The sequence below is a fragment of the Pygocentrus nattereri genome, chromosome 8, assembly GCF_015220715.1.
Source record: "Pygocentrus nattereri isolate fPygNat1 chromosome 8, fPygNat1.pri, whole genome shotgun sequence".
NCBI classification, from domain to species: Eukaryota; Metazoa; Chordata; class Actinopteri; order Characiformes; family Serrasalmidae; genus Pygocentrus; species Pygocentrus nattereri.
In genome coordinates this window covers 38067198-38072663 of record NC_051218.1, presented here as the reverse complement: position 1 = coordinate 38072663, position 5466 = coordinate 38067198, and the positions used below count along the sequence as shown (strand labels likewise).

The window sequence follows — 5466 nt, the reverse complement described above, 5'->3', positions numbered from 1 at the left end:
GGAGGTCTAAAGGGAGTAATTTCTACTTTTACTGGAGTAATATTTTACCTTGGGTGTTTCTACTTTAACTCAAGTACATGACTTGTGTACTTTGTCCACCACTGGAAAAAAGGCACACAAACAGTGACACATAAGCTTATCACAATGTCTAAGGCATCATTAAATTAATTTTTGTAAGGGAGCCTTTAGAAGCATTCAATGACCCTGGTTCCTATCAACACCACTGTGAACAATTCTGACTCTGCAATTTTCTCTCAAATAGCATATATCAAACTCTCACCAAACCACTCTGATTTATTAAATTGAATGACTTTTGTACCTGTCCTGGTTATTTTATGCATTCTGTCTAAAGAGTGCTGTAGGCTAAACCACCTTCAGCAACCCAGGAGGATAAGTGGGTGAGATGATGAATAAATGAATGACTATGTTACTTTTTTTTTTTTTTTTAATTCTTCTTTAATGTCCTGATAGTGGAAACAGTGGTAGAGCTGCAGACAACCGGATGCCTTTGCAAAACTCAAAATGTGGCAGCCTTTGAATCACCCTTCTTCTTCTTCCACCCCATACTGGACTGTCAGCTATGGTTCAAAAACACCTCCCAAATGCCCCAAGAGACCCAAAAGCCTTTGTGAAACTTTTAAAAGAGAGGAATCCAGCCAGCACATCTCTGCTGGAGAAAGTTTAGGAGAAAGTCACTCGAAATATTAAAAATGGTCACCTGAACATGATATTTAATGTAACCCATAAGGAAATACTGAATATGTTGATTGCCACATGCTTATCAATCTGGTGCAAGATGATGAGCAAAACAATAATGACCAGTGTGAATGGTCAAGACTTTATTTATTTCAACTTATACTCAATTTAAAAAGGCCATGTATGGTAAATTAATTTAGTTGTACCATCTACAATACCAGCAGCATGTATATGATTCATAAATGAGCCTTTTTAAAATCAATCTGGGAAAACCTGATTCACTGCATGGCCACATTTTTTGATTACCTTGGTAGCAAAGATTTAGCAAATTTGTGAATGTTAGCTTGTCCAAAAATGTCTAGACACATGCTGATCCAGTAATCCTCTGGAATGAAGCCCCTCAGTAACTTGCAACAGTAACAGTCTCTACTATTCTGGAAAGACTTTATACTAGATGTGGGGACATTGATGTGAGGATTTGATTGCATTCAGCCACAAGAATCAATATTGAATAAATCCAACTCATCCCAGAGGTACTGGATGGAGCTCCATTATTCCAGAGAACACAGTTCCACTGCTCTCCAGCCCAATGCTGGGGGACTTTATACCCCTCTAGCTGGTGCTTAGCACTGGACTTGGTGACCTATGTGTAGCTGCTTCACAGCATCCCATTCCATTGGTCACTGTGTCTCTGTGGACTTTACACTTTTTATACCAATTGCCAGTAACTGGTGCACCTTAAAGTAGCACGCTGGCCTAAAACTAGAGTGCAATATGTTATCTGTGCAGCGTTATATACTTCATCTGTTTTAGAAGATTTATGATTTTATATTGTTTTTAGTGGTATTTTTATCTCACCCTGGATTCAATGCACAAATATATCATGCAACCACTGGAAATCTATAGGTTAATAAATACAACTGAGTTAGCACTAGTATAACTCTTATCTCAGCCCTCAAACAAAATTAGAAATAAACAGTGATTCTAAGCTCCCCAGACAAAAAATTAGTCACTGTACATGTTTGAGGTGATAGTAACTTCAGGGTCCTGCAAATGGAGTTCCACAAGGATGATTGAGTTATAAATACCTTTAGGTCCACTGGGGGCAGTCGTGGGCTGGAGGTTAGGGATCTGGCCCTGTGACCGGAAAGTTGCTGGTTCGATCCCCAGGGCTGACAGTCCATGACTGAGGTGTCCTTGAGCAAGACACCTAACCCCCAACTGCTCCCCGGGCGCTGTGGATAGGGCTGCCCACCGCTCCGGGCAAGTGTGCTCACTGCCCCCTAGTGTGTGTGTTCACTAGTGTGTATGTGGTGTTTCACTTCACGGATGGGTGAAATGCGGAGGTGGAATTTCCCCGGTTGTGGGATCAAAAAAAAAAGTATCACTTATCATTAATGGATTTTCATGCAGAGTGATTGTAATAGTCCACTTCCAAAACGTCTTTCAGGTTTATCACTATTTCATCAGTAACAGCACTAGATATGAAAACTCAGGTCATATGTTCATTCACTGGTCATTTTGGGTAGCGAATAAAACGGCTACATTTGTGTTGCTGACATCACAACACCTGGTTTCAGTCACCGGCACTACAATGAAATACTGAGTTTTGCTACAATACACCATTTCACACTGAATAATTCTGAATGACTTTGCTTACTGTAACCCCCATTTCATGAGAGCTAAAGACTTTAATTCCTAATGTAGTCCCTGGTTTAAAACTCCTCAGCAGTTAAGGGGTTAAGCGCCATTTGAGCGGAGTTGGTGTGCTGAGCTGCAGCCAATCATATAGGAGAATTTGACTTGCCCCGCCTTGGCTGCTGTTGATTGGGCAGCGCTGGAGCAGCGGGAGCGCAGTCCCTTTCTCTCTCTCTTTCCCTATCAGCGTGCCACGGAGGGAGGAGCTGTAGCTTACAGCTAGCTCACAGCTAGCTCACAGTTAGCTTACAGTTAGCTCACAGTTAGCTTGTAGTCACCTCACAAACACAGTTCTTCTTGATGAAAAAAGTGCTTAGGTTGAGGCCAAAGCCACCTTTGACTGTTGAAGTGAAGCAAGACACTAAATGGCACAAAAACCTGACCTATGAACACGATTTTTGGTGAGTTGAATCAAGCTAGCTAACTGTGCTACCAGACGGCATGGTAAAAGTTAGTTCATGTGTAAATAGCTACATTACTTGATAAAAAACAGAGAAAAATGCAAGTAAAGGTAAAATCTATTAAAATTGTTGCTTTTAATCGGGTTTAGTTAAAAATTCAGCTGACAACCGTCGAGTAAAGCATTATTTTTCCTACTCTTAGCTGCTGCTGGTTCTAGAGCTATTGAGGGAAAAGGACCAAAAGCTACATGTTCAGCGCAGAGGCATATTCCACTCAGTTCTTACAATGAGTTGTGGTACATGTTTAAAGAAAGAAGACTAAATTTGTTGGTTTTTGAAAGGTTTATTGAATTTTAATAGGTGTTATGAGATGTTTTGCAGCTTAATACCTGTGCAAGGTATAAAATACCTGTTATTGTTTTGAAGACCTGTAAAAGATGATTTCTGTTAATGAGAAACCTTTGTTATTCAATGTAATTATAGAGTGAGGTAAATAATTATAATGAACTGAATGTAATCAAGAGTTATGGTCAGTGAGATTTAGATACATAGAGAAATTGTTTACTGTACCTGTTTTACTTAAGCAGGTCAGGTTTTTTTTGAGGGCATCGGAAATCCTGGAGCGTGGATTTCCCCTGGGATTTTGTGGATTTTCCTCATCTCGTCTTGGAACCCCTTCTGTGAAGTTGATGGCGAGCCACCCAAAGAGACTGAACTGCCACATCTGACTGCTCTTGAATTTTATTTATTGGTTTAACGCAGATTGTATTGTGTTCAATTCCTGATTCATTGGATATTGCTGTTGGGTTTATTTATATACAGCGCTAATGTGTGAATTTACAGCTAAACTGTATTAACAGTAATAACTAGCGACATATAAGCTAAACTAACAGAACTAAATCCATAGAGGTAAACATAATCAAACTGAAATAACTATACCAAATACAAAAACAGCGAACACAAGCCATGCCAAATTAGAGCCTAATCCCAAAAGCAGTTAAATTATATACTCCTAATTACATATGAACAGGTATTGGTTTTGATTGAAGTCACATGTGTTGTGCATTTCTTTTTGCCATTTTTTTTTATCAAGTAAAGACATTCATTTTAATTTAAACTCCTCTCTTGTATCTGTTTAATGCTGACATACCCCCACCTCCTCTACGAATCTAGACATATTGGCCTAGAGTGGTTATTTTCCTGTATAATCTGTATCTACTCAGCCTCACTGTTACTGGAAAGTAAGCAAATTATCAGGTTAACATTCCCACAAATAGCTACAGTCCAGGGGAGGGTGTGGGGACAGTAACATGTGCGGTGAGTAGGTGGAGATGGCCAACCAGTGAGGTAACCAGAGTATACAGAAGAACAGATTTATTTATTATATAATATTATATAATTATATATTATATAATATTATTTATTGTATAAGGACATCCACAGTATACTACAGAAGCAAATGTTGACAAAACATCAAGACAACAAGCAGGGACGTTGAGGAACTGGACCAGCCTGGGGGAGAACACAGACGGCACCAAAGAAAAGAAAATAACAAAAGAACTACACTAGCTGGTATTTGTGTCTTGTCTAACTAACAAAACAAAATAGCTGACTGCTACACTACTCTAAACTAGACCAAAAGTACAGGGGGTGGTGCCCGCCTCTAAACTAGTGTGTCTAGACACTTATACTACCTGCGTGTGACAGTGTAAGTGCGTCCACGGTCTAAACTGCTCTTCCTCCCAGCAGGAAACCAGCTCAAACACAGTAGGAAGAAAGGGGAGACAGTGACAACAACCAATACCAAACGATTAACAATGACAACAGCACTACACATAACAGCACAACTAAACTGAGGCACAAAACTTCATAACACAGCATTAACAAATTGAGCAGCACAGCGTAAACACACAGCAAGCGAGCCGAAGGCTTCCGAACAAGTGCCGCCGCGCAGCTTTTGAGCACAAAGCCCCACCCTCTCCTGGTCCGGACGCGCCCTCTGATTGGCCAGGAGGCGATGAGGATGACGAATGACACCCTGATCCACCTATAAGGTGAAAGACAGACCGACAGGTGCATAAAAGAGGAGAGAAATGCACAAGGCACCCACACGTAACAGAGTGCTACACAAAAGTGGCGAGCCAGCCAGGAGGTGGTGCTAATGTCAGCATAACAGATCATACTAAATCTTGTTAACCTTGAATTCAAAGAAACAAACTTGTGACAAAACACACTTTTAAGATGGAGAGTACGGAGAGAAAATGTAAATGTTCAAAACTCTCTCATAGTTAGTGGATTAACCTGCACTCCGATAGATGAGGAACTCTTTGACTATCTAAAAAAACATGGGTCTGTCGCTAGGCTAATACACATTGGAGATACAGAGTCTGAGTACTACCAGCAGGTAATTGTGGAATACAGTAGAGCCTTTAAAGCCCCTTGAGTATAACAGTACTTCTGACCCTGAGATAACTTACCAGATCAAAGCCCTTTCCAGTGTATATGCAATCAAAGCAGGGAGTGAAGCAACCAAGTTGTATCTTGAGGAGCTCCACAGTGTTGTTGACTTGAGTGGCCAGAGTCTTGCTGCAGTACTGCAAGAAGAGTTAGCAAAAGTCAATGAGTCCATCGCTCAAGCAGCTCAGGGCAAAACCCTAAGGGACGTATGGGG

At 40.6% G+C, this 5466-nt stretch overlaps 1 long non-coding RNA gene across 1 annotated transcript; it reads left to right on the top strand.

The window, feature by feature from the left end:
- The first annotated feature begins 2564 nt into the window (after nt 1–2564).
- On the top strand, nt 2565–3912 carry LOC108424137. The gene is made up of 2 exons (XR_001857606.2): nt 2565–2795; nt 3383–3912. It is a non-coding gene; the product is annotated as an uncharacterized LOC108424137 (long non-coding RNA).
- Nucleotides 3913–5466: the final 1554 nt, after the last annotated feature.